The sequence below is a fragment of the Mauremys reevesii genome, linkage group 1 (genome assembly GCF_016161935.1).
Source record: "Mauremys reevesii isolate NIE-2019 linkage group 1, ASM1616193v1, whole genome shotgun sequence".
NCBI lineage: Eukaryota > Metazoa > Chordata > Testudines > Geoemydidae > Mauremys > Mauremys reevesii.
The window spans coordinates 79,910,202-79,929,642 of NC_052623.1; the positions used below are offsets into that span (position 1 = coordinate 79,910,202).

The following is a 19,441-nucleotide window of genomic DNA, read 5'->3' on the forward strand; positions in this document are numbered from 1 at the left end:
TTATCTAGACCAAGGTTTGGCAACCTTTCAGAAGTGGTGTGCCGAGTCTTCATTTATTCACACTAATTTAAGGTTTTGTGTGCCAGTAATAAATTTTAACATTTTAGAAGGTCTCTTTCTCTAAATCTATAATATATAACTAAACTATTGTTGTATGTAAAGTAAATAAGGTTTTTAAAATGTTTAAGAAGCATCTTTTAATATTAAATTAAAATACAGAGCTCCCCTGACCAGTGGCCAGGACCCCAGCAGTGTGAGTGCCACTGAAAATCAGCTTGCGTGCCATAGGATGCCTATCCCTGATCTAGACCATCCGAGACAGGTGTTTGTCCAACTTCCTCTTAAAAAATCCCCAATGATGGAGATTCCACAACCTCCCTAGGCAATTTATTCCAGTGCTTAACCACTCTGACAGGACATTTTTCCTAATGTCCAACCTAAACCGCCCTTGCTGCAATTTAAGCACAGTGCTTCTGTCCTATCCTCATAGGTTAAAAACAACATTTCTTGTTTTCTTTTCTGTCCCTAGCTAGTTTTATCTCGTTTTGTGCCTTGGACCTCGAGAGCTCATCGAGTTCAGTCTCCTGCCTCATGGCAGGACCAAATACTGTCTAGACCATTCCTGATAGACATTTATCTAACCTACTCTTAAATATCTGCAGAGGTGAAGATTCTGCATCCTCCCTAGGCAGTTTATTCCAGTGTGTAACCACCCTGACAGTTAGGAACTTTTTCCTAATCTCCAACCTAAACCTCCCTTGCTGCAGTTTAAGCCCATTGCTTCTTGTTCTATCCTTAGAGGCTAAGATGAACAAGTTTTCTCCCTCCTCCTGATGACACCCTTTTAGATACCTGAAAACTGTTATCATGTCCCCTCTCAGCCTTCCTTCACAGGTCATGTTCTCAAGACCTTTAATCATTCTTGTTGCTTTTCTCTGGACCCTCTCCAATTTCTCCACATCTTTCTTCAAATGTGGTGCCCAGAAGTGGATACAATATTCCGGTTGAGGCCTAACCAGTGCAGAGTAGAGCGGAAGAATGACTTCTCATGTCTTGCTCACAACACACCTTTCTCCCTACATACTTGTGTTATTTGTTTATATTCATCCTTTGTAGTTTGACCAAGTTTCCACTTTTTGTACACCTCGTTTTTTTTTTGTTTTTTGTTTTTTTTTTAATTTTAGATCATTGAGGATCTCCTGGTTAAGCCAGGGTGGTCTCTTGCCTTACTTCCTATGTTTCCTACCCAGTGGGATAGTTTGTTCTTGGGCCCTTAATAATGTCTCTCTGAAAAACTGACAACTGTCTTCAATTTTAAAGAGTTAGGTTTAACCTATAATGCTATAGATATCTTGGGACCTTTCTACATGAGAGATTGCTATTCCCTACATGCCACCATGCTGCAGCTGTGATCATCTGGATACCTCTTGTGTTAAAAAAAAGATGATGGTGGTAGTATATACGCAGTTCAGAGGTGCCTCAGTTCTGGACCAAATTCCCCTCTCTGGTCATCCTGTTCTTGTCGCAGACGGTGGGTTTTGCTGGATGTTACATTTGTGTGGAAAGGAAGGGAATTCTGTGCTTTAGGTTTTATAGGGAACTTAATATTTTTTGTCAGTCAGAGTTAAGCTTCTGTTTAATTTTTTTCCATTCTTGTAAGTGCTGTCAGAGGCATCTAGATATTTTGGATAGGGATCCTTTTTATTAATGTAAAAAAAATCCCAATTAATTAATTAATTAATTACTTAAAAGAAAACTAGTATAGTCAATATCCCACACAGATGGATGGAACAATCAGCTGTATTTTTGGGGAAAAGAATTAAATTAATCACTCATTGTTTTAGAAGGCTATTTATGCATTCACCATCAGTGGGGGAAAAAATCAGCACTCTCTATCCTATGTATGCACAGATGTGTATGCTTAGTGGCATTGGTAGTATAAGAGAATGCAAGACTTAAAGAAAATTGAAAGGAACACAGTGCCCTTTATCAAAACTATTCAAGAAACACTAGGATACAATTCTGTGCAGGGCATTTCAATTCATCAGTTCATGGCCTTTTGTAGTCAAGTATCTTTCTTAAGGCAATCTACTCTTCCTACTTCCAAGGGTAACATTAGTATAGACATTCAAGGTCCTTTCCAGCTCTACATTTGTATAATTCTATGATTACAGGATAAAACAGGTTCACATATTCTCTGTAATGAATAAGACATGGCTGCATCTGCATCTTATTCTAGTGAATAGAGAAGGAAAATTAGCAGAATAAGTTACTGTAAATCATTAAGCTATATAATATTTGTTTCCCATTGTCACCTAAATACATTCACATTCAATTCCTAACCTTTTTTTTCTAATTTATCAGTTGAATGCTGGTTTGATATGAGTAAACCCCAAAGTCGACTAGAGCCCCCTATTCCTTAGCATAGCCTTTGTAACTATACAAGATTCTTTCATTTAAATAACATTCCTACTTACTTTCCAGGGGGATCTCATTGTACAAAGCATTCTAAAGAATTAGTTAGTTATAAAATACAGTAATGCTGCAGTAAGAAGGCTACTACATTCAAAGGACCAAATTAATTCCTGTATTAAGACGTGAAACTCCCATTGAAATCCAAAGTTGTTCTTGCTAATTTAGCCAGAGTTAAATTTGAACCATATATGTTCCCCTTCATTATGAAGTTGTATATTATATTTACCATTAAAGAGTTTACAAACAGATTACAGATTTAAAAATATATATATCAGGATCGTCACTTGTTTTGGTATCCCTGAACCCCTTCATATAATGGATGAGCACTATCCTTCCCCTCTACTGACTATTGTCAGAGACAGGATAATGTACTAGATAGAAAATGTGTTAGGCAAACCCATAGCCAGACCAGGGCTCTTCGCTCAGCTGCTTCACCCCTCCAACAGAGCCTGCAATGACTCATCACTCAGGCATGCAGCAGCAACTCAGGGTATGTCTACACTATGGGATTATTCTGATTTTACATAAACTGGTTTTGTAAAACAGATTGTATAAAGTCGAGTGCACGCGGCCACACTAAGCACATTAATTTGGCGGTGTGCGTCCATGTACCGAGGCTAGCATCGATTTCCAGAGCGTTGCACTGTGGGTAGCTATCCCGTAGCTATCCCATAGTTCCCGCAGTCTTCCCCGCCCATTGGAATTCTGGGTTGAGATCACAATGCATGATGGAGCAAAAATAGTATCGCGGGTGATTCTGGGTAAATGTCGTCACTCAATCCTTCCTCCGTGAAAGCAACGGCAGACAATCATTTCGCGCCCTTTTTCTCTGGATTGCCCTGGTAGACGCCATAGCATGGTAACCATGGAGCCCGTTTAGCCTTTTTTCACTGTCACCGTATGTGTACTGGATGCTGCTGACAGACGCGGTACTGCAGTGCTACACAGCAGCATTCATTTGCCTTTGCAAGGTAGCAGAGACAGTTACCAGCCCTATTACACTGTTTGCTGCTTTCGAAATTGGCGATGATGGTTACCAGTCATATTGTACCAGTCATATTGTACCATGCTGCTGTCATGGGTGCTCCTGGCTGGCCACGCTGAGATCGGCCGGGGCGCATGGACAAAAAGGGGAATGACTTCCCAGGTCATTCCCTTCTTTATGTTTTGTCTAAAAATAGAGTCAGTCCTGCCTAGAATATGGGGCAAGTCTACTAAAGAACCAGAGAGCACAGCCGCTCTGGGTCAGAGCCCCAGATATCCTGCAGAAATGATGAGCTGCATGCCATTCTAGGGGGTGCCCCTGCAACAACCCCACCCATTGCTTCCCTCCTCCCACACCCCTCCTGGGCTACCTTGGCAGTTATCCCCCCGTTTGTGTGATGAAGTAATAAAGAATGCAGGAATGAGAAACACTGACTTTTTAGTGAGATAAAATGAGGGGGAGGCAGCCTCCAGCTGCTATGATATTCCAGGCAGGACATCTCCATTACTCATTAAAGGGTGGGGGCGGACAGGAGCACAGCCTCCCACTGCTATTATAGTCCAGAATCTCCATTAGACATGAACGGGAGGGGAGAGGAGCTAAGCCTCCAGCTGCTATGATGAGGATGGTTACCAGCCCTATTGCACCATCTGCCAGGACTGAATCTCCAGGACACAAAGCTTAAAGAAGGGAATGACCGGGAGTCATTCCCATTTTTGCCCAGGTGCCCCTGGTCGACCTCACCAAGGCCAGCCAGGAGCACTCACAGGATGATGACGAGGAGGGCTATCAGTCATTTTGTACCGTACCGTCTGCCACCGGGGAGGGGAGGGGAGAGGATGCTGCTGTTTAGCGCTGCAGCACCTTGTCTACCAGCAGCATCCAGTAGATATACGGTGACATTGAAAAGAGGCGAGAAATGATTTTTTTTCTTTGGGGGGGGAAAGGAGTGGTAAATTGACGACATATTCCCTGAACCACTGGCGACAATGTTTTTGACCCTTCAGGCATTGGGAGCTCAGCCAAGAATGCAAATGCTTTTCGGAGACTGCAGGAACTGTGTGATAGCTCGAGTCCTCAGTCCCCCCTCCCTCCCTCCATGAGTGTCCATTTGATTCTTTGGCTTTCCGTTACGGTTGTCACACAGCACTGTGTTGAGTCCCTGCTGTGGCCTCTGTCTATCATATCCTGGAGATTTTTTCAAATGCTTTGGCATTTCGTCTTCTGGAATGGAGCTCTGAAAAAACAGTTTTGTCTCCCCATACAGTGATCAGATCCAGTATCTCCCGTACGGTCCATGCCGGAGCTCTTTTTGGATTTGGGACTGCATGGCCACCCGTGCTGATCAGCGCTCCACGCTGGGCAAGCAGGAAATGAAATTCAAAAGTTCGCGGGGCTTTTCCTGTCTACCTGGCCAGTGCATCCGAGTTCAGATTGCTTTCCAGAGCGGTCACAATGGTGCACTGTGGGATACCGCCTGGAGGCCAATACCGTCGAATTGCGGCCACACTAACCCTAATCCAACATGGCAATACCGATTTTAGCGCTACTCCCCTCGTCGGGGAGGAGTACAGAAATCAGTTTTAAGAGCCCTTTATATCGATATAAAGGGCTTCGTTGTGTGGACGGGTGCAGGGTTAAATCAATTTAACGCTGCTAAATTCGGTATAAACGCGTAGTGTAGACCAGGCCTCAGCTGCAATGCCTCAGCCTTCAGACATGCTGCAGCAGCCTATCCACGGGCAGGGACTGGGTCAGATGACCTCCATGCACAGGTATTTTACTGACCCTGCCGGAGCTGCAAGTTAGTCTGTGCAACAGCACTACTTGGCCATGAGTCCTCCTGCTACCTCACATTGTGACAGACCAGCCTGCTATTGGTCTGGTTCCTGTTCCTGCCCCAAGCCTTGCCTGGGCCTTCTTCCAGCCCTCTTAGCCTTGTCCATGCCCCATCCTGACCAGTTCCAGCCTTGCACCCGCCACCTGATGCCCAGAGCCTTGAACTGACTTCAATCCATCTTCAACCTTTGGCCTGCTTCCTGACTCTGACTATGATCCTGATTTGATTTGTTCACAGATTCTGACCCCAGTTCTGACACGTGGCCTGTTCCTGGATTGCAGGACTGGACACCTAAATCCCAGAGTGTGAAATCTTGGGTCTGATCTAGTACGGCAATTTTTATGTTCCAACTGAATCCAAAGACAATTCCTATAGGCTTCAACAGGCCCTATATCTATCTCCGCTCGCATCTAAAATGTTTCAGCATTACTGAAAATAAAGAAAAACTTAGTTGTAAGGTCAAGAAAGGGCCAATACTACAGAAAATGAGGCTAAAGATAGCATTCTGCACACTGCTCAAATTGAACTGCAAGAGGATTGTAAATCACCATTAGTTTTAACTGGATAACTGAACCAGAAGTTTCAGAGTGGTACCCGTACTAGTCTGTATCAGCAAAAACAACGAGGAGTCCTTGTGGCACCTTAGAGACTAACAAATTTATGAAAGCTTATGCCCAAATAAATGTGTTAGTCTCTAAGGTGCCACAAGGACTCCTCGTTGTTTTTGCTGAACCAGAAGTGGTTTGATTGGAGCGTGTTCATTGCCCTAGGAGCTTTTTACAAAGTAATTTTGTTTATCTACTAGTGTCAACTCCTAAATCCAAGAAGAGGCCTGCTAAAACCACTGTGTGATACACAATGTAACATAAGAAGTCAATGAGTTGGATGCAGGATCTTGGCCTTAGAAAGAAAAAAAAATCCCCATAGATCAGAGTTCTCTTGTTGCTTGAAAAATTAGGCCTCATTTCTTGTACCTACTGCAAATAGATATTCACTCTGAGATTTCCCCAGTTATTGGCATCTGTCACTTAATTCTATAATTTGGCTCAAATAATAAATTCCGCCCAGGTATAAAAGGGGAAGCTTGTTTTCCTTAGATCAGAGTTCTGTTACATCAGAAATTAAATCTAGTCCACTTGCAGTTTCAATGAACCACTGAACTACAGCAAAACTGCATGAAAGGACATGAACTCACTGAATGTTTGTGTTTCCTATTGGTCCAACAAAACATTCACTGTAAGATTAGATTACTTTAAACACAAACCTTTTTGAACATTTGGATTGACATACTATAGACATTAGATAAATGCACAATTTGGCAAGAACATTTTGCACCATACTTGTAGGGATTCACAATGATTCTAGATAGACAAATTATTATGGCGATGTCATCTTTTTATTTAGAGATAGATGGCCAGCTATAAAAAATCCACAATGCTGCTTACAGGCAGTTGCCTGTGAAATAAAGACAATAAAGCCATAGGTAAATGGAGTAAAGGATGTATCTAAGGAAGTGCAGTTGGCCAGACTGTGTTTTCATATCAATTACAGAAACAGCAGATGTAGGATTAGAGCAAATACATACTGCTTTACATTATAGGAAAATGAATTTAACTTTTTATTCCATGTAACCAGTCTGGTGTTCAATGCATTCTTACTTTTGGAGATTGTCTTGCAATATTTTGAAAAGTCACCGTGCCCCTATACCTTTCGCAAAAATGCTAACAAATACTCATTTATAAAGATAACACAAATTATTATCTAACAACACACACGTAACATGCAGATTATTTCCATATAGTACATCCAAGATTTCCATTTAAATACAATCAAAATATTTCTAGTATTTTCCTTAGTGACAAGTATTATCTTATAACAAGTTAAACGTTATGATGCTTTTAGGAGCCATGTTTTCCCACTACGTATGATTTTTCCCCATAAGTAATACAGTAAAACATATACATTAAAAATTTCAAGCAATCTAATATAAACTACTGATTTGAAGACTGAGTAATTGGTATTCCAGAGAAAAAAAACCCTGTAAATTACAGCAATACTTTACTAATGCATTTGCATAATACATATAATTTGAATTAAACTTGCAGTTCTAATGAAACTATAATTTAGTTTACTTTGTAATGGAAACTCTACTTATTTTAGATAATAAAATAATGTGTGATGATTCCATTATAAAAGAGAATTTCTTACAAAATTTATATAATTTATTCAATTACAAATGGTTGTTTGTGAAAAAATTATTCAATAAAAAACATTATAGCTTATATCTGTATATATTTTTTCATGTTTTCTGCACTGAGCAAGTTCCATTTTAAGGATATATATTACATACTAAGATTTTAATTAATTTTGCTCCAGACATTGCTTGTTCACAGCAATATTAACACACTTCACTATCATTAAAGGTTTGTAGTTTGGCAGTTTAATTTCCTACCCATCTTCCTAGCACTACTAGCTGGACAGTTCCCTTTATTTAAGCCATGCCCTTATCAATTCTGTACAGAACTTTCATAGATTCATAGACTCGAGGACTGGAAGGGACCTCGAAAGGTCATCAAGTCCAGTCCCCTGCCCTCATGGCAGGACCAAATACTGTCTAGACCATCCCTGACAGACATTTATCTAACCTACTCTTAAATATCTCCAGAGATGGAGATTGCACAACCTCCCTACGCAATTTATTCCAGTGTTTAACCACCCTGACAGTTAGGAACTTTTTCCTAATGTCCAACCTAAATCTCCCTTGCTGCAGTATAAGCCCATTGGTTCTTGTTCTATCATTAGAGGCTAAGGTAAACAAGTTTTCTCCCTCCTCCTGATGACACCCTTTTAGATACCTGAAAACTGCTATCATGTCCCCTCTCAGTCTTCTCTTTTCCAAACTAAACAAACCCAATTCTTTCAGTCTTCCTTCGTAGGTCATGTTCTCAAGACCTTAAATCATTCTTGTTGCTCTTCTCTGGACCCTCTCCAATTTCTCCACATCTTTCTTGAAATGCGGTGCCCAGAACTGGACACAATACTCCAGTTGAGGCCTAACCAGCGCAGCGTAGAGTGGAAGAATGACTTCTCGTGTCTTGCTCACAACACACCTGATAATGCATCCCAACTTGATGCTCTGCTGGTAACCTTGTAATTCCACCTTGCATTTTTTTTAGAACTCTATTTACTTATAAATCAGTGAACATGGTACATTTTCACAGTATCTCATGATGCTAGTATCTGTCTATACAGGAGATTCACAGAGAAGATAATTTAATGATGACTTTTTCTTTATAACCCAGCACTACAGTTATTTTAAATAAAATAATACATTTAAGAAAAAAAATATATTTTAAGCACATGTATAACTTTATGCACATGAGTAGTCTAAAAGTTATGCAAATGTTGGCTTGAAGAACTGGAGTTATTTAGGCTCAGTCCTTCATTCCTTACATACTGAAAGTTGTCTACAAAGTCAATTGGAGTTTTAAGCATTTGAGGAAATAAGCATTATCCCTATTTTAGAAAATGGGGGGAGAAACAAAGAACTTGATGCTGTGAGATGCTATGTGCCTCCTGTGAGTCAAAGGCAGCTGAGCATGCAGAGTACCTGGAAGGATTGAGCCCAAAGAGGTCGAGTGACTTACTGAACATCACACAGTGCACACGTTAAAAATGCTGATTACCTGGAGGGCGTGTAAAAGAGAAGTGATAATGTGTTCATTTTAGTTAAATGAACATAGATCCATAATGAAAATAGGAGAACCTGACACTTTTTCTGGTGTGTCTTTCAGGTAATTTTGATATTTTTACCTCTAGGTATTTAAATTTGGTAGGTGCCCAATATAACTTAAAATCTTTTGGTAGGATCTGGTTTGCAAATACTACAATGAAGTGGCCACAGATTCGTTTAAGTTAAGGAAGATGGGACAGCTTCCAGAAAGTATGAAGTAGATCCTGAATCTGAGGTACAGCATTTTGGTTAGAGGTTAAATATATTTAACAAGTCAAAGAATGAAATTTTATGTTCCTGGATTCCAACTTGACTCCTGCAAGTTTTCTTTATTAAAATTTGTAAAAATACTAAAAAGGGTACCTATTAATATTCTTTAGAAACCATTGGTATAACATGACAAATTATACATAAAAAGCTTAGTAATGCAATTCAGTATAATCTATCACCTGCAAACCAGGCTCCAATCATAAAATCATAGGACTGGAAAGGACCTCAAGAGGTCATCTAGTCCAGTCCCCCTCACTCATGGCAAGACTAAGTACTATCTTGATCATCCCTGACAGGTGTTTATCTAACCTTCTCTTAAAAATATCCAGTGTTGGAGATTCCATAACCTCCTTAGGCAATTTATTCCAGTGCTTAAACACCCTAACAGTTAGGAAGATTTTCCTAATGTCCAGCCTAAACCTTCCTTGATGCAATTTAAGCACAGTGCTTCTTGTCCTATCCTCAGAGGTTAAGAAGAACATTTTTTCTCCCTCCTCCTTGTAACAACCTTTTATGTACTTGAAAACTGTTATCATGTCCTCTCCCAGTCTTCTCTTTTCCAGACTAAACAAACTCAATTTTTTCAATCTACCTGCATAACTCATGTTTTCTAGACCTTTAATCATTTTTGTTGTTCTTCTCTGGACTTTCTCCAATTTGTCCACATCTTTCCTGAAATGTGATGCCTAGAACTGGACATAAAATTCCAATTAAGGCCTAATCAGTGTGGAGTAGAGCAGAAGAATTATTTCTCTTGTCTTGCTTACAATACTCCAGCTAACACATCCCAGTATGATGTTTGCTTTATTTTTTGCAACAGTGTTACACAGTTGACACATATTTAGCTTGTGGTCCACTATGACCCCCCCGATCTCTTTCTGTAGTACTCCTTTCTAGCCAGTCATTTCCCATTTTCTATGTGTGCAACTGATTGTTCCTTCCTAAGTGGAGTACTTTGAATTTATCCTTATTGAATTTCATCCTATTTACTGCAGACCATTTCTCCAGTTTGAATTATAATCCTATTCTCCAAAACACTTGCAACCCCTCCCATCTTGCAATTGTCCGCAAACTTTATAAGTATACTCTCTAGGTCATTATCTAAATAATTGATGAAGATATTTAAGAGGACAGAACCCAGAACTGATCCCTGCGGGATGCCACTCATTATGCCCTTCCAGCATGACTGTGAACCACTGATAACTACTCTCTGGGAACAGTTTTCCAACCAGTTATGCACCGACCTTATAGTAAGTCCATCTAGGTTGCATTTCCCTATGAGACATACTCAAAAGTTTTACTAAAGTCAAGATATATCACATATGCCGCTTCCCCCTTTTCCACAAGGCATGTTACCTTCTCAAAGAAAGCTATCAGGTTGATTTGACATGATTTGTTCTTGACAAATTCATGCTGACTGTTACTTATCACCTTATTATCTTCTAGATCAGGGGTCAGCAACCTATGGCACGCGTGCCAAAGACGGCACGCGAGCCAATTTTTAGTGGCACGCTGGAGCCTGCTGGGACTCCAGCATGCTATTAAAAATCCTGCCCAGCCCGGCCCGCTCTCCTCTGCCCTCTGCTCCCCCCACAGGGGCAGGGAGCAGAAGCATAGCCGTGTGCACAGGGTGGGCAAATGGCCCCACTCTCCCGGCACAGCAAGCCACGGGGTCCGTGCTCCTGGGCCGGAGCGAGTGCAGCAAGCTGCCGGACCCTCCCCTGCCTTCTCCCCTCCCCTGGAGCCCTGCCGCTGCACGCAGCGCTCTGGGGGTTGGGGCTGCGTGCTCCCACGGGGCAGCGTTTGGCTCTGCAGGGAGGCAGAAACGCTCCCCACTCAACCGGAGGAGCGGGGCTGTATGCTCCCACGGAGCAGCGTATCTAGCTCTGTGTGGAGCCTCATGGTAAGGGGCCCAGGGCTGGGGGGATTGGATAGGAGTGGGGGCAGTCAGGGGACAGGGAGAAGGGTGGGTGGGATGGGGGGGTGGGATCAATTAATCAATCAAACAAACAAACAAACTAACAAACCTTGAAGCATCCCTGAAGGTCAACAGATTCAGGCTATTTTAGACCAGGTGTAGTAAGTCAGAGTTGCCTCCCACTGGACCTGAGAGGGAGGGACCATTACATGCCTTCTGCTGCGTAGAGCCAAACATGCCCTTCCTCCCATACCGGAAACACAGGAGCGGACAGAAAGTATAAAGGGAAGGACCTTTAGCTCAGTTTTTTCTGGGCCAGGGAAGGAGGGGGATGTCTGGATCCCTCTGTGGGATCCCAGACCAGTTGCTGAGCCATGCAGTGCCCTGACAATGGAAAAGGCTGAGGGCAGGGAGGATTTGCTAAAGCTGACATCAGCCAATTATGGAGCAATGAGAGATATCTCACTGCCAGCGGAGCAGCGCTGGTGGAGTGCATTAGAATGTAGCCCATGGGAACCAGACATTTATCCAGTTGTGCTGCCAGGAAAAGAGGCAGTATGTTTTGGTTGTTTCCCAGCTGACCCAGTGGCAGGACTACCTGATACTGTTAGGGCCCTAGGCTGGGTCCCTCTACCCCATCACAACCCCCGCCTACACCTGGGACTGGTGATCGACCCAAGGCCTAAAGCTGTGGCCATAGACTGTTGCTTTGACCCGCCTAGAGGACCAGAACCCATAGACTGATTTTTTTTACTGTCTGCCCCAGCCTAAAGGCTGTGGCCATAGACTGTTTGTGGTGCTGTCCCAGTCAGAGGGGCAGAAACCCGACTGTTGGAGTCAGCCATGAAGAAATGGAGTGACCTCCCTCCAGACTTGAGAGGGAAGGACCATTACACCAAGAAAGATAAAGAACTTTCATCCTGGGGAACATTCACAGAGAACACTCTGCCACTAGCCCCTTCTGATTTACACCAAAGGTGTTCCCTCTTGCATGTCTCTGCTGATCTCAGTTCTGGCAGTGTGGCACAAGGTGAAGCAGTCTCTTACAGGCTAGACCCACTCCCTGTACAATACATGGGGAGAGCCAGATGCCTAAGAATGGGATCCACAAAAGCCAGAATGCTAAGCAAGGAGTCAGTAGGAAATGTTGAGGACAGTGATGTGGCCTAAGCCCCACCCCTGTTATGGAGTTAGGTGCCTATCTCTCCTTGGGCTTCTGAGCCATGAACCCTCTCCTGGAGTTAGATGCCTAAGTCATTTTGTTTTTTGCAAGAAATGGTACTGTAATCCCCCCCCACCCCATAACTTTTAGCCCAGTAGTTAAGACACTCACCAAGGATGTTGGAGTAGGGCTTTGAACTGGAATATCCCACCTCTAAGGAGAAGTGCCATCACCGCTTGACCGTGGGCTATTTTGATAAGGGTGCTCTCAATGTCTCCTGTTGAAGCTATTCCAACATGTATCAATAATTAAATAAATAAACTTGAATGGAAATAGCAAGAATGAGTCTATAGTCCCACGGTTAGGGCACTCAACGAGAGGTGGGAGACCAAATTCAAATTTCTTCTCCACATCAGACTTTAAGTGCCTACAGGGTTCGGTGGGAATTGAGCTGGGATTTGCGGCATCTCTGTAGTGCCTAAATGTTGGATGTCAGTATCTAATTGCCACTTTAGGTGCCTAAGCCCTTTGTGGAGCTAGACTCAGATAGATAGGTAGATGAGGATAATCAAAAAACAATGCAAAAGTTCAATGATTAATTCACATAATAAGGATGTTAAAGAACAGCTTTGCTTTGTTGCCCTCACAAGCTTAAAGAGCTCTGATTATACATTTATCAATATTGTAACAGGTAGATTTTGATCAAAGAGACTAACCCATGTACAAAATTGGGGACCAATATTGAAAAATTCTAAAGTTGAAAATAAATCTCCTAAAGAAGCCATTTGACTGTGTCTGCTGAGTCAAGGTTTAGAATGAGTTCATGAGGTTTTTTTGCCACTGCAGGAAGTAAATAAGGTTTTATTTACTTATTTACCAGACTGATATGTATGAACTGAGAGAAGGAACAGTTCATTTGAGTACACCCCAGCAAGGTGTGTACTCTTTTGTGAAAGAATTTAAGTGTACCCTCAAAAGAACATGATAGAGAATTTGTTGGTTTGAAGTAACTGGACATTTTGTGTAAGGTATGAGAAAAATTCTTATTTTTTAGAAATAAGTGTCCTGATTTTCAAAAGTGCTGAGTACTAAGCAGCCCCCAGAGATTTAACTGCCCAAAAGACCATGCCCTTGTCAGAGTCATAGAGAGTGCAGTTCCCATGAATGACTTGTTATTATCAAAAACAGTGTTACTAGGAAGCTGAAAATCTGTTGAGATACCAATAAGGGCTTGATGTTTAAGATGAAAGCATCTCTTTATCGATCACAGGATGCAGTAACTGATAGCAGTCCCCCTTTTGGATAGATGTGGCTATCAACCTCGGTCTCTGTGATGGACACACATTCACTCACCTTTGGGGAGGTTCAGTTTTCAAGTGTTGTAACATTATTTTGTTTTATTACTTTAATTGAAGAGAGCAGCCAGTGATCAATAAGGGGATGCTTTTATCTCAATCACTGATCTTTTATTTATAAATACAGATTTTCAGGTGCCTATTAACGCTGCTTACAATTTTTAGTGTGTGATAAATATCAAATAATTTCATTAGACTCTAAACCACTGTAAAACTGGCAGACAGGTTACATTAATATAACAAGGACATATAATTGCTTACACCTGTTTAAAACCGGTGGCAATGCTATACTGTCAGAAGAGACGGTGAGCTCACTTTTTTCTGTTCTGATAGGTTTCTTCAAAAACTGCTATCAGCCCATAATCATCCTTGATTTACTGTAACACTCAACTGCCCCCAAGTAAAGACTTGGTCTCAGACAACAGCAACTAAATCTGAAATTAATGTAATTTTTGGTACCACATATACAGATATGATTATGGAAATTTCATTGTCTATTTCTGACAAATGGAGTTAGTAAAGTCAATTACTGCCTCTCTACAAACTGGAAACCTAACATGGGCATCCCACAGAAGAAATTTCTTTATGTTTATGAATTAGATGTAAGGACACCAGCCTGGTGGAAATCTGATAAAATACTGATGGCCTTTTTGCAGTCTCTTCTACAAAGCTCACACTTCAGACTTTGCCCCAGCTCCTGTACTCAATAGCCTTTAGCATATCAGTTTAAAGAATCAAGTTCCTGGGAACTTTGAAGTTAAACTGACTCAGACAAGGAATGACCATTTGCCAGCATTTAACATATAATATCTAATTTTCTGAAATGGACCTAAGATGTACAGTTAGAATCCTGATTTATATACAGATTTCCACAAAGTTTGAGTGGGTTCAGAACCAAGAATTGGACCCTGTGTATAGAGGTGTGCCTGAGGCCAAAGTTCAGATTCAGAGCTAAACTTAGCTAAAGTTTGAGAGGGTTTGGATCTGCCTTTCCACTCTTAGCTGATCTCTAATACATGAGTTTTATAGTCAGAGACAGTAGTACCTGCTATATTTATGTTTGCCTGACTCTTCCCACTTCTTTGACAAACTTTCTCTGTTCAGCTGCAATTTTCCATATCATAGACTCATAGAAGATTAGGGGTGGAAGAGACCTCAGGAGGTCATCTAGTCCAGCCCCCTACTCAAAGCAGGACCAACACCAAGTAAATCATCCCAGCTAGGGCTTTGTCAAGCCGGGCCTTAAAAACCTCATGTATTTTCCTCAGGCTGAATTTTTCTAAAAAGTTTCAGTTAAAATGTTTGAGCTGTTTCAGGTAATAATATAAGAGGAAAAAATGTTTTACCCATCTCAAAAAAAAAATTATTACAAAAGTTTTATTGACCAGCTGTCTAGCAGCCCCAGCCTTTGGTGTGAGGACTAGAAATGTGGTTCAGAGTTGCCTTTTTTGCCTGGATATGCCTTCCGTTGTTTGTGAGACAAAAATGCACAACTTTGCTAAATTATAAGATGCTGAAAAATCTCAGTTTGCACACACTGGCTTGCAATTAACTTTCGGAATATAAGAGAAGGGCAAGGAAGACAACTTTATCCTGCACCTAGGAAGTAACCGGGCAGTGTGATTACATTCATGAAAATAGGATCACAACTAGCCCTGGTTGAAACACTGCAGAAGACATTTAGGGTGAGAAACTTATTTAGGCTAGAGGTTGGCCTGTTAAATTTAGTCTCTAGGGATCATGTTATGATTTTGTTTTATATGCAACCCTTCTGTTTTCAGCATCCTTGCTCATAATCTCTTAAATCTTGATCTTTGGTAATAAACTTAACGATTTTTTCCCTATAAATATATCTCAGTGCGGTGGTATTGTACAAGGGGCTGATCCTGAGTTGAGTCATTCAAGCTGGTGTGTACAGCTAATGTGGTATTTCTGTCACCTGTTCAGTAGAGAAGGGGCTGAACTACAGAGGTACACTTCAAAGAGGCTTAGGCCTGGTCCACACTAGGACTTTAATTCGAATTTAGCAGCATTAATTCGAATTAACCGTGCACCCGTCCACACCAGGAAGCCATTTAATTCGACATAAGGGGCTCTTTAGTTCGAATTCTGTACTCCTCCCCGACGAGGGGAGTAGCGCTAAATTCGACATGGCCATGTCGAATTAGGCTAGGTGTGGACGGAAATCGACCTTAGTAGCTCCGGAAGCTATCCCACACTGCACCACTCTGTTGATGCTCTGGACAGCAGTCTGAGCTTGGATGTTCTGATCAGCCACACAGGAAAAGCCCCGGGAAAATTTGAATTCCTTTTCCTGTCTGGCCAGTTTGAATCTCATTTCCTGGTTGGACATCGGGGCGAGCTCAGCAGCACCGGCAACAATGCAGAGCTCTCCAGCAGAGGAGTCCAGGCAATCTCTGAATAGAAAGAGGGCCCCAGCATAGACTGACCGGGAAGTCTTGGATCTGCTTTTTTAACCCTCAAGACAAAGTAAAGGCTGACATAGCTCAGAGGAGATTGATCTCAGCCAGGGGCACTTATGACAGCAGCAAATGGTGCAGTGCAAAAGGACTGGTAACCATGATCATCTTATTACTAATTTATGGTATGGTAGATGGTACAGTATGGCTGGTAACCATCTCTGCTGTCATGCAAAAGCAAAAGCATGCTGCTGTGTAGCGCTGCTGAATCGCCTCTGTCAGTGGCATCTAGTACACATACGGTGAAAGTCACAAAAGGCAAAACAGGCTCCATGGTTGCCACACTGTGGCGTCTGCCAGGGCAATCCAGGGAAAACGGGCTCGAAATGATTGTCTGTCGTTGCTTTCCCGGAGGAAGGGATGACTGACGACATTTACCCAGAACCACCCGCGAAAATGGTATTTGCCCCATCAGGCACTGGGATCTCAACCCAGAATTCACAGAGACAGACTAGACAGTGTTCATTGTTCGCAAAAATGTGTCTTTGCAAGGAATTCACTCCCTGTTTCCCATCACACAGCTTCGACTGTCTCCAGACCTGCCCCAGCATCCCCCTCACAGAGGCTGGCAAAGATTAGGCGACGAAAGAAAAAGACATGGGACGAGATGTTCGCTGAACTTATGGGCTGCTCCCGAGCCGAGGCGGACCAGCAGAGCCAGTGGAGGGAAACCCTCCCTCTGTACCAGTGCTCACACAGCGAACGGGAGGAGAGGTGGCATGAGGAAGACAAGCAGGCGACTCAAACGCTGCTTGGAATAATGGGGGAGCAAACGGACACGCTCAGGCGCCTTGTGGATGTTCTGCAGGACCGCAGGAGGACAGAGCCCCCCTGCAGTGTATCTGCAACCGCCCTCCCCCGCCACAAAGTGCCATACCCCCCTCACCCAAAATAACCAGAAGGAGGGGCGCCAGGGGCCGTGAAAACTGTCACTGCACTCCAGCAGAGTGCTCAAGTACCCAAAAGCTCTCATACCCTAAATTTTGAGAAGTCCTTCCCTTCCTGACTCACCCAAGCCCCAATCCCTGTTTCATCCCCTAACTGTCTAGTTGATTATTAAAAATACTTTGCTGTTAATTACTGTTTCCGTCATGTTTTTTCACAGAAGACTGTGTTTGAAGGGGGTGGGGTGGGGAAGGGGGTTGTTAATTGCATAGGACAGTCACCTTTACCAGGGTACAGACACGGGGGCAGGATCAGCAGCAGGTCACACACACAGTGCAGTCAGTAGGCACCCTGGTCGGTATGGGAGGTGGTTTCCAGGTTCTGTGTGGGTGGGGGGATGTGACTTTGTAGCGGGAGAGGGCGGTTACAGATCTTATGCAGCGGTCCTTGTCCCGGACCGCTGAGTCATGCAGCAGAGGAATCTGTATCCGTCCTCCTCCGCCACAAGGTCACATAGCCCCCACACAGAGAATCCCAAAAAGGAGGGATGGCAGGCTCCGTTGAAACAACCAGTCCGGCACTGCGGACCGCTCTAGGAGCAGGAGCCTGTCATTCCTCGAGTTTAGAGGTGGTCTTTACATCACTGCACACCCTACGCAGCACAGTCTGCGTCCCAGTTTCAACCCTTTCACGCAAAGTCATTAATAAAGAAACCTTTGTTAAGTAACAATGGGACATGTATTTTATTTTTACACGTGTGTTGGAAGTGGGGGAAACGGGGTGAATGGGGTATGTAACTGCAGAGAAAGAAACAGGGGCAGGTTCAGCTTCTCTGTAAAGAAACTGAACAGTCACAGGTCATGCTGCTCGCTGCTCGCTGGTACTTGAAGAGTTCCTTGTCGCTCTCCAAGGCGCCTGTATAGGGCTTCATAAGCCAGGGCATTAGCAGGTAGGCTGGGTCCCCGAGGATCACTATAGGCATCTGCACATCCCCAACAGTTATTTTGTGGTCCGGGAAGAAACTACCTTCCTGCAGGTGTCTAAACAGACCACAGTTCCTGAAAACACGCGCGTCATGCACCTTGCTTGGCCACCCGACGTTGATGTTGGTAAAACGTCCCCTATGCTCCACCAGTGCTTGCAGCACCATTGAAAAGTAGCCCGATGTCTCAGCAGCTGACTGTGGAAGAGGTGGACGATAAGGTGCGAGGAGGTGAAAACGGCCATAACTGCAGCGGGCTCCATGCTCGCAGTGCTGTGGCGTCCGCACTGTCACTGACCAGAAAAGTGCACGAACAGATTGCCTGCAGGCGCTTTCGGGGAGGGAGGAAGGGCGTGATTGACGGTTCAATGATGACAGTTACCCAAAACCACCCTCGACACATTTTTTCCCCCAGCAGGCATTGGGGGCTCTACCCAGCATTCCAATGGGCAGTGGGGACTGCAGGAACTGTGGGATAGCTTCCCACAGTGCACCGCGTCCAAAGTCGACGCTGGCCCCGTTAGTGTGGAATCACAAAGTCGAATTAGTGTCCTTAGTGTGGATACACAAATTCGACTTCGTAAGGTCGATTCCACAAATTCGAATTAAGTTGAATCGAACTACTCTTGTAGTGTAGACATACCCTTAAAGAGTGGGGTACATCAATTTTTAACCCTCAAGACAAAGTAAAGGCTGACATAGCTCAGAGGAGATTGTTTGGGAGGGAGGCTACCAGGCTGAAGTGGAGGTGTCAAGTAGCTGACAGACAGTTAAGCACAAGCAAGTCTCTCACTTGTGGCAGGGGGGTAACAAGGTGACTCAAAGTCCTGGGTACCATGAGAACCATCACATAAAAGTGCTATAATGCTAAGTATGCTGAAAAATCAGGCGTACTTGTCTCATACTGCACACCCATAATCTTTCTGTGTCTCACCTCCTCACATGTAAATTGGGGATAATATGATCCCTTGAATTTACATGAGTACTTTGAAAATAATTCATTAATATTTGTGAAGCACTCAAATATTACAATGATGAAAATGGGAGAAATAAAAGCCCATGATGAAATTAATAATTGTATTGTCTTAAAAGATTTGGAACAAAGTGCAGTAAATAGTGCCTGGGGCTACACATTGAACAGTGAGGAAAAAACCCAAAACATTGAATAGCGGCTCATTCAATCACCACCGTCCATGTTGTGGACTGAATGGGGCTGGTACACTGTGGGAAAAAAAACAGTATGTGATCACATAATTAACGGCTGTATGCATACTCATAAGGGGGCAAATTAAAGTTGCACAGACTATCTTAATTCTGGTATTTCCTGTCTTTTGAGTGCTTGACTTTGCAACCTTA

General features: G+C 43.0%; 1 protein-coding gene across 2 annotated transcripts in view; it reads right to left on the reverse strand.

Annotated features, from left to right (window-relative positions):
• Positions 1 to 19,441, reverse strand: part of KLHL1 (kelch like family member 1) — a 408,883-nt gene that overhangs the window by 226,651 nt on the left and 162,791 nt on the right. The window lies entirely within an intron of this gene.